Source organism: Talpa occidentalis, unplaced genomic scaffold (assembly GCF_014898055.3).
Source record: "Talpa occidentalis isolate TD23 unplaced genomic scaffold, MPIMG_talOcc4v2.1 talOcc4.3, whole genome shotgun sequence".
NCBI classification, from domain to species: Eukaryota; Metazoa; Chordata; class Mammalia; order Eulipotyphla; family Talpidae; genus Talpa; species Talpa occidentalis.
This window is the reverse complement of record NW_023603184.1, coordinates 116,980,055-116,990,823: the sequence shown is the minus strand read 5'-3', so window position 1 is coordinate 116,990,823 and position 10,769 is coordinate 116,980,055. Positions and strand designations below refer to the sequence as shown.

General features: G+C 37.9%; 1 long non-coding RNA gene across 2 annotated transcripts; it reads left to right on the top strand.

Moving 5' to 3' along the window:
- Positions 1-2,874: 2,874 nt before the first annotated feature.
- Positions 2,875-8,164, top strand: LOC129146649 (uncharacterized). Of its 2 annotated transcripts, XR_008553625.1 has the most exons (4): positions 2,875-3,009; positions 3,915-4,456; positions 4,742-4,927; positions 7,912-7,929. It is a non-coding gene; the product is annotated as an uncharacterized LOC129146649 (long non-coding RNA). The 2 variants fall into 2 exon arrangements; XR_008553624.1 differs by lacking the exon at positions 4,742-4,927 and having other exon boundaries at positions 7,912-8,164.
- Positions 8,165-10,769: the final 2,605 nt, after the last annotated feature.

Below are 10,769 nucleotides of genomic sequence, written 5' to 3'. Positions count from 1 at the left end.
GTGTTTTTGCAAAGATTTGTTCCAAGACACAGACATAGTACAACATTGTTTTTATAATATTTAAAATAAAAGATAAGATACAGAAAGATATTTTTGAAAAGAAGTTGACCACATTAGGGAAAAAATGTAAAAGAATGTTAGGTAACTAATAATGTCATGATGGACGGTATTTAAAATATCACTCAGAGCCATAAAGAAATAAATTCACCTTGCAGAACATTAAATCTGGGAGAAAGATTTGACACATTCTTTTAGAAAGAAAAGGGTAAAAAAAAAGAAATGAAATGAGTCAAAGAAAAGGGATAGAAGAACAAGCAACACACATGTGGATAATTGATCTTCCTGGAGGACAAAATAGGATATCCCAGTCCAAAGTCATTTAAGAAACAGGGCTTAAAGCTTCTAGCACTCTCCTCCACTTTATTCTTGCTAAAAAGTGAATGCTAGCTCAAATGTTCAATTCATCGATCACCTGCGTGGATTGGGGGTGGTTTTCCTCAGGAACCAAATATACAAGTAGCAACCCAAACTTCTAGTCATAAAAGTAAATAAACACATTTATTAGATAAAATAAGAGATACAGAGTAATATAGATATATATATATGCATATATATACACATATATATGTAAACATACGTATAATACACACACACACACATATATATACTGATTTAGATATTGACCAGTCATCATAGTAATGCCAATAACAACTTAGGCATATTCAATATTTTCTATATGTCCAAGACCATCCAAAACATTATCTAATTCAATAATCACCAACAATCCCCTGAGGAAACTATTATTACCATCCTCATTTTACTAATTAGCAACCTAAAGCTTAGCAGGGTTAGGTAATTGGTCACATCACACAGGAGAAGGGAGAATAGAGACTTGAGATCAGCCGATGTTTCTCCAGAGCCTGTGCTCTTAACTGCCAGGTTGTTGCCGTGGGACAATGGATCCAAAAGCCCAGGTTATTCTGGATTGTGATTCTTATTCCCAAGGAGTTTCTTTATTGCCGCTACAGAGGCTGTGCTTCCAGATGCAGCCAATAAAGAATCAGGAGAGATCAGATCTCTAGTATGAGCAAATCAACCCCAAGGACCAATCCAGATTCCTTCTATGATGTATAGAAATTTGTAGCTTATTATTGACCACAGATCAGGACTACATTAATCACTGAATAAAGTCTATAACTGAGTATAAATAAAACTTGGACTGTTCTAAACGAAGAAAAGGTAACAAGAGAGAGGTGGGATGAGTGAGTTGAGGCAGAGGAAACACAATAAGCGCCTGTGTAGCTTGCTAACTGACCAAGCACATTCCAAATGCTCTCACGACCTCCAGCAGCAGGCCAGGCCTCATGTACAACAGGGAGGTCTTTAAACATTGAAAAAGTAAAGAGAGAACTATCTCCAAAGTATGCAGCACAATCTTTTACCTTGGTTATGAAGGTCTTAATAAACTACCCAAGGTCACATGTATAGAAAGCAGATGCTCTGATTTGCACCCACACACTCCAAAATGCTTTTTACATAAAATGTCAAATGCACTAATTGAGTCTCTTTGTAAATTGAAAGGAAAACATGAACTTCCCCCAGAATAATATAACAGAACAGAAAACTATGTCAATGACGAATATGGGGGAACATGGAAACTCTCCTCGAAGGACGAAATGAATAAACCTGCAAAATAATAGACCATATGTATATGTCAATCAAAACTTAATGAAACTGACCACTTTTATACATTTTAATAAAACTATTGAATATCTAGGAAAGAAGAAACCCACAAGTATTAGGAAAAGATGGTGATCAAGAATAAGTAAGAAAAACTCATGCTGGCCTCGGACTTCTCCCCTGAAACAGATTCTTGATAAAGCAGCATCTACCCTACATGTACTATTATTCTCCTAAAGGTTCAGATTGCACATTCACATAAAAAACTTCTCCAAAGCCCTGCCATAGATGTGAAAAAAGAATATGCCAAATATATTCGATTGTGCATATTAATTTACTGACTTCTTGTGTCTTCTCTAGAAGCTGAAAATATTATTATTATTATTACTTTACAGGGGATACTGAGTCACAGGGAACTTGGAAAACTCCCAAAAGGAGTAGACATTGTGCTTTGCACCCAAGTACTCCAATTCTAGAATCTTTACTTGTAGCTAGTGTGCTATTTGAAAACTACAAATTGCCTGAAATAAAAGATAATGTACAAGTACTGCACCAGTGAGAATCCTAAGATCAGTCGATTTTGAATAGTTCCTACTCATCCCTCAGGTTTTAGCTTAAATGTCATTCCTTTAGAGAAATCATCCCCTTGACCAGACTATGTCTACCAATCAGGGTTTAAGTAGGAAATGAGAGCTGTCTATGTATTTCAGACAAAGGGAATTTAATATAAGGAACCAGTTACAAAGGAAATGAAAACGCTATGAAAATTAACAGGGCACAATGAGGCAAGAGATTAATAACAGCAGGAACTTACTATGATATCTATGCAGTAAAAGGACAATGTCAATAACCAGTATCCCAGGAAACATGATTGTTCAGGGAAAACAAGCCCAGAAGTGAGGGACTTCTGGAAATCCAGATAAGATGCAGCTATTGCTGGAGAGACCAGAGGACACAGATAGAGATGGGGAGAAATAGACTGGATTCTCCTTCCCTCAGCGTTCCAGTGTCCTGCCAGTGCCTGGGTGAACCTATCTGAAAAGCACCGTATAAAGAATTTAGGTAACATTGTTCCCTATGACTCTTGGCAGAAGAGGGAGAAAACAGTGAATGCAGAAAAAATTTCCCTGCTACACCACTAAATACTCTCATAATACCCCTACTGTGACATACCTTACCCTTGTATCTGTTTGTTCAATATCTGCCAACCCCACTGCAACAGCTATAGCAACGCACCTTTAAGATCACATTTCAGGAAAGATCCTGTGCAGTTATCTGACAGTCACCAGCTCTCATGCTTACTGGATCCACCATGGCACTCACACCAAGGTCAGAATTTGTCCAGGCTGCTCTGAGTCAATGACTGAGCACAGCAGGGTTATTAGAGCTGAGCCATTCCTGGCCAGTGTGGGGCTCTTCTAATGAGCAATTTTTGCTAAGGACTCCCCATCAGCCTAGCTGCTGGTTCTTCCTACCCAACCCTCCTTCCTTCCTCTTTGCCTGTGACATTGTCAGGACTGCATCATTGTCTGAGTTTCTCTGCATTTGCTCCCACGCCCTTTCCCATTATCCTTCACTGACATTTCCTCCAATAAACCTCTTGCACTTCCGATTCTTTCTTGGCAAATGCTTCCCCGGAAGACCAAGCTCTGACTTCCTGGAGAGAAGATCACGTGCACATCTTGTCCCTTGCTGCAGTTCCAGTATATACCTGACACATAACTGGAATGCAATATATATTTAATGAATAATTGTTAAAAATTTGAAGGACTGCATTGATACCATAAATCTTTAGTAATAAGTGTTAATCACAAATATATTTGAAACAAGCAATAAATAACTTGCCTTCAAATGACAATTCATTATGAGTCATCCTGCAGTTTTCAGCTTCCTCTCACACAAAAAGAATTCTGTAATAATCATTAAAAAGAATAATAGCCAAACATTCCTAGACTTGACACAGGGGAGAACTCCTAGAATTCTTCCTGAGTTTCCAAGTAAAGCAAAATACTTTTAAATTGGCATTTTCAGATATTCTCTATTCTCTGAAAGACATGTGTACTCAGCAGAGAGGAGAAAAAAGAATCCAGTCTACATAAGGTCAGAAGACAAGATTATTAATAGGATTATTTTTTGTAGTCAGGGAACCGAACACTATAGAATCCAATTTAACTGTCCCTTTCCCTGTTGGCCCCTTATTTGAGCCTCACTCTTTTTTTTTTTTTCTTTTTCAGAGAGGGAAACATTTAAAATATTTGAATCAAAGCTGAGATTACTGAAACCAAGCACGCGGTGCTACAGTGTGCTAGCAATTTTCTTTCATCTTACTCCACAAAACCAAGAGCAAGATAAGAAGATAGGATGTCGGGAGAAATAATAGGCATCATGTTAAGTGCCAACCTCTTTTAAAAAGTCTTCTTTGCCACTAAGATTAACCCCTTCCTAAGGCAAAAATCTGAACATGGCAAATACTTAAGAACTTTTCTGTGAAATTTCTGAGAAAGTCTAGGCTTATTTTGTGCAGCAAATATGTATTCACTCAGGTTCAATGTCTGTTACCTGAAATTAATTACATGTAATAAGTTAAGAAAAAAACACAAGTCTTATCTTCAACTTGTATTTCTTATAAATTGGCTGGTAAACCTACAGGTTTAGTAAGATTCAGATTTTATTTTTTGGCAAGACTTTATCAGAGGTGATGCTGTGATCTTCCCCTGGGAGGTGTCCTGTCTGCTCAGCATCAAAAGCAGCGATGATCAATGCCCAGCCCCATCAGGTGAGGAGGAGCTGAAGATGTTATGATTATATTATTTTTCTTCATTCATTAACTGAAATACCTGTAAAGAAAAATCATCTCTTCTCAGTAATTTGATTACTTTAGATAGAATCAGTTTAAGAAAAACAAAATAAAAGCTTGATTTTTATCAATTTTGAATTTGATATAAATAATGAATTGGATCCATAGCCTCCTTCAAAGGCATCATTATGAATTCATTTTCTTAAATGAATTTGATATGTTTTAAACCATTGCAATTTTTATCTTTATTTGTGCCCAAATCAGTCTCCCCTTGGCCAGTGAAAACCTGCTCAAGTTGGTTCCTGAGTGTTCTTCAAACAAACACTGTCATCTTTGATAATGATTTTGATTCAAGTATGACAAGATTTCCATGCCCATCTTGTACATTTCCTGACCCTAGACCTGAAATCAGTCTCTTCAAGAAGTTATGGTTTGGATGGAGTAGAATTGGTGAGATGAAACTCATTTACTGCCTTGGTGGTTATTATTCTAGTTCTTTACAGAGATAGGGAATAGGTAATTTGGAAAAAAAAGGTAAAATATCTCATGTTTCCATACCTCACTGATGATTCCAATTCAAATTCAGGACTCAACAGCTTTTGCAAGTGTTGCACAATAAATTGACAGTTTAGGCATATAATCAGAAAAACCTGATTATGGAAAAACAGGACCTCCTTGTTTTCTTTGAAAAAGAGAGAAAGACAGAGAGAAAATTCTTGTTCTATAGATGCATTCTGGAATATTTACAGATGAGTTGATAGAATGTCTGGGATTTGCTCCAAAATAATTGAAGAGGGACACTTCCCTACTTCAGTGGGGAATACAGAAATAAAATTGGCCATGAGTTAAAACTTGTGAAGGCAAACAACTACATAGGATTTCCCATAAAATTCTTTCTATTTATCCATGCTATTAATTTTTTCCATGGTGAAACATTTTTAGAATATGATTGTTTGACAAAATTTTTAAAGATTTTGTCTGCAGTATTGTGATTTGTGGGAGAAATACACACACACACACACACACACACAATTCAGATGACCAAATACATATTTTTATTATTTGTATTTCATGCTATTTCCCTTCATGGTATTTCCCTGCTCACTGTTCACATAAAAAAACACACACACACACAAACCCTTGGAATTTCCTAAGTATCCTTTTAACAAAATGCATCTTTTATTATGTTAATGCTGTGGCTTTTGGGGAAGTGCCTAAGGTTGCCAGTGGAACCAGCCTCGTAATCAGAGAGTTGGAACTTTCCAGTTCTTCTTTCTAGGGAGGCCAGAGGGACTAGCAGTTGAATCAATCACCAATGGCCAATGTGCTCATCAATCTAGCCTGTGTAATGAAACCTCCATAATAAATGATAGATAGTACATAACCCAAGAAGCCACAGAGCCAACTAGAACTAGAATGGGGAGAAGAAGAAACAAAAGAGAAACACACTTGCGTCAACTCCAAAACTCCACAACCATTAGAGCAATAGTCCTTTTGAATAGAGCTCTGTCTCACAAGATGAAGACCAAGGTGCTGCATGAACACATATGTCAGACTCTTCTTGACTAACAACCTGTGTCTATGCACTGATTTGTGTATGGAACACCCAACTTTAAGACAAGGCTACAAACAACGTGAGACTTCGCCAATAGTGATTATAGTATTTCCCTCTCCAAGTGAACTATTGATCACATATTGATCTGGTAACTACATCCCTACTTATCTTTGTCAGTATTATTATTTCTGGACACAGAGGGCAGCAATATTTTGCCATTAGTATGAAGGGCTACCATTTATTACAGAAACTCAATTAGACAAGAGGAATTCTTTTTTGAAATTGAGAATGTTATATGAAATATGTTAGTACCTAGTCATTTCTAAATCAACATTGTAGGACATTAATGTTAACATGCAATTTATGAAAGTCTGTGAGTAGCAAGCTCTATTTAAATGCAGGTAACTTTAACAGCAACATATATACAATATGTTGTATGCAGTAAATATTAAGGATCACACACCATGCATGTAAATGTGACTATATTCAAGGCAATAAAATAAAATAATTTTGCGCCAGAATATGGAAAATAGTTTGAAATCAGAGTCTAAGATAAATATTAATAAAATTTGCCAGACAATTCTAAAACAACCAGAGCTTTCCCAGTAAATACAGAAATTCACTCAAGCACTAAGGGAGTTAGCTTATACATTATCCATCATTGGCTTGTTCTGGAAAGTTTGAATGTTTTTGCACTCTAATTATTTCTGTTTCTTTACAAAGATGTCTGATCAGTCAGTTAAATGAAAGTTGTTTAATCAGAGCCTTCTGTATACATAAAGGCACTGACTGGAGAAACCCATATTCCAGAAGTACATCCCTTCTCTCTTAATTGTGTTTTACTTGAAAATGGCTTCATGGTCTCAATTAAGAGGCATTCTAAGCTAAATGTCAATTCTTCAATTCTTGCCAATCTTCCAAAGGAAAAAAAAAATTAGAGAGGCAGAAAGGAGACAGAAAGTCACATAAATCATGCTCTGAAAGCACTTGTTGAGCAGTGTCAGAGATCCCAACTAAGGCCTAAGTTATTTCTGCACTTCAGAAAAGTCTGTCTGGACATCTCCGGAAACTGGTAAGGAGATGACAGAACTTTATTTGCTTCAGGAAATGAAGAACTTTCCCAAGGAAGAATCCAAAGAGAATAAAAATGATCCTAAAACAAGGTTTCGACTGCAGAAGAGAGGACTCAAATGTTGCCATTCATTTCATCCCTTTCCCTTCCTCTGAATGCCTGTCAGGCATCTAAGAGGAGAGATGGCTCTGAGTAAAAGCCCAACATCCCTTCTCCTTTATCATAAAGCTCCATAGGGATAGTAACACCACAGTGCCATGTTTATAACCCTAAATGATTTCAGCATGAAGGGCAAGAGTTCTCATCCCCTATTTGTTACAGACTGTCCTGTAATTTGTTTTTTTTTTTAAGATTTATTTATTTATGCATACAAGAACTGGGGTACAGACCAGAGGTGCGGGAGTGAGAGAGGATTCAGCAGAGACAGAGTGGGAAACAGAACAGGCATATGGACCGAAAACACTGCTGAGGGGAGCAGCAGGCAAGACAGGAGAGGTCTGCCGTGCCATGTGGGTATCTCCCTGGCCAGCCAGGGATAGAACCCAGGCTGCAGAGGCTGCGCCGGACAGCTTCCCAGCACTCGCTCAACCCCCTGCGCCAGCAGGGAGGCCTGTCCTGAGATTTGGTTCCTGACTGGTCTTTTACATTCCTTGTGTTCTGGCAAGATGCTAGGCCCCCTACACAATCATGTGTAGAAATCCGTGGAATACTGTTTCAGGGGAATACATCATCTGGCTTGAGTAGGATTTAGTAAAAGCCTGTAAAATTTTGGACATTGCTGGTAATATGACTTCCTCATACCTACAGATTAATGAGCCAAACTTCTGGAAAGTAAACTTCAAGAACAAATAAATGAATGCACCCTCGTCACTTTAAAACATTTTTCCCTTCACAAGATTTGACTTCAATCAAAATTTGGAGATTGTGATGTCACAGAAGACTGCTATATATCAGGACAAGGATAACAATGGGAAATATCTATTTTATTCTGGACGACAGTCTGTGACAATGATCATTTTTCTTTGAATACCACAGTTGCATTAAATCAATCCAAGAAATTCCTAAGCTCCTTAAAGATTTGCTTGATTTTTTAAAAAATATGCATTCTGGAGAGCTTCTTGTGACCATTTTAATGTCATCTTGTCCCATCATATCTGATAAGCAAAAAAAATTAACTCAGGTTGACATCCTTCCTACCAGAGACACAGAGCTATTGAATTATCTAAAGATGTTTCTAAATACCAGCCTTTAAATGATAACTGATCTGCAAAAAGCAAGCATTGTTTCCGACATGCCATGTCACATTTCTAACTCTTCATTTTGCATTGTGCCACATCCTGCAGTGTCAGCTAACACAGAAAGCAGCAGTACACAACATGATGGGGTGACTTAAAATGGAATGAAAGCCACTATATTCAGGTTGAGTATCCATTTTATGCCATCCATTAGGAAAAATAGAAGGGCAAAGAATGAAAGGTTATTTTCAGAAATCATTGTTTGAAATAAGCTATGCTCCCTTGAACGCTTCCATAAAATGTCTCTCTCTTCTCTGTATCTTTATGCTGTGATTTATTATTGTGAAAGCCAATTTAAAAGATAAATCCTATGCCATTTCCCTAATCAACTTGCACTTATACATACTGTCACCCATTCTGTAATATAGTTTTTGGCTTGAAATCACGGACCTTTTAAAATTCTGGAGTTGGAAAGGACCTGGGAGATAATATAGGTCAACCCATTTACTGTGCTGATGAGGAAACAAAGCCAGGATTTGTCTAAAGTAACATTGCTAATTAGTGGCAAAACTCCTACTAGAACCTGCATCCCTTCTCCGTCAGTGTCTTTCAATTACCCCATGTGGATGTGAGCTGCTATGAGGAAATGTAGCAAGCAGGAGGGCACCTTGAGATTATTTACACAGTATAAACAGCAATTAGGCCCACCATGCTCTGATCGAATTTCTGCTTTATTTTCACTTCTTGCTATAATTCAGTGACTGGAGAGGGTTTGCTATTTACTTAGAATGGTCAAGACACAAAATCTTGATGAATCTGACAAAATATACTGTGTAATAAGCCTAAAATAAAATTAATAAGCAGTCCAAAAACAGATCAAAGAAAACAAGAGAGTGAAGCGAGGAATGCTGAGGCAGAAACACTGATTGCAGCCAGACTGGGATCACCATTTCCAAGGTGAGAAAACCAAGGATGTAGCCATTCATTTGCAATGTGATCAGGTGACCAGGAAGCAAATACTTATCAAACCTTTCAGCCATCTTTCCAACCAACTGTTGCTAACCAGCCCTTTTACAACTTCTTCTCCATTGCCTTCCCAAAGTAAATAATCTTTATGTCAAACATCAGTTCAAGTAAAGTTGTGTCAGAAATAAAAAGGGAAAGATGAGTGGAGTCATATCTTAAAAAGATACTTGTAAAAGGTAGCCATATTTCAGCACTATGAGAGACCTACACGGAGGAATTTCAGGAGAACCACGCATCTCCTCCCATTTATTTCACCAATGCCTGAAACAATGCTTTGCAATAAGGATTATTGTGAGCTGTGCACAGATTGCACACAGAAGTATGTGCACGCTGCCTCCTGTGCTGCTCTCATTAGCTATTTAGCTACATTCACTTTTGTCCTCACTGCTCTGATAGACCCCCTAAGGCTCTGTGACATGGCGCTCATTTCCAACTTTGCTTCCCTCTTGAAATGGACATAGGTCATTTGTTTAATAATATACTCTCCCTTCTCAAAAAGTCATTTACCCATTTTAGGGCTGCTGGCATTCCCCCCTTTGTCTCTGCTCCTGTCACATAGACTTGCATCTCCAAAGGAGTTGATGTCTAGACCTGAAAGTTTGATTAGTGCTCTTTGATGATTGCTTTACTTATCTTGGTCATCTAGTTCTCTTAGCAGTTGTTTTTCCATCCTTCCTAGTCTGAAGCGCTTTCTGCTTAACCTAGAAGGCTGATGCAATGAGGACTTGAAAGAGGATTTTGTTGTTGTCCATTGACCTTGCACTACCACTCCAGACACGAACACTGATGGTAAATTTAAAAGCCTCTTGTCATCTTTGGTTTTTTTAAAAAGTCTCCACTCTTTCGAAGTCTTAACCTTCCCGATGTTCTTTATGAAGCTTCCTGTATTTCATGTTTATACTGGGCCATTTATAAATTCTGCCTTTCTTTGCACACAGCCTCTAAACCTGAGGCAGCCCAAATGCTTGGTCCTCAGTCAGCTTTAGAGCTTCCAGAGATACTGTCTTTTTATTTCTTCATGAGGAAAGATGTGTACTGAAAGTACACTACAGGCTTGCATTTTTAGAGCCTCCTTTTGCTCCTGAGTTCCCTTGCCTATGGAAGTCTGGGCTGCGCAGAGTCCTGAGCAGAAGAGAACACGACCTATTCCAGGAACAGAAAGGTAGGGGGAGGTGAGACTAAAGTGGTTAAGACAGGCATTAAGGATTTTGACATCCTAACCTGCAGCTTTTTAACATTAACCCTAACAATAATTAGAATGATGTCATTGTCTGTTCTCTTTAGCTGAACACCTTACGGCCACTTCACCATCTTGAAGGGGAAGGGAAGGAGAGGGGTCTCAGAATTTTAGAATGAATCATTGTTAACCTTTCTGATTGTAGCCTTTGTGAGAAAACTCATGGC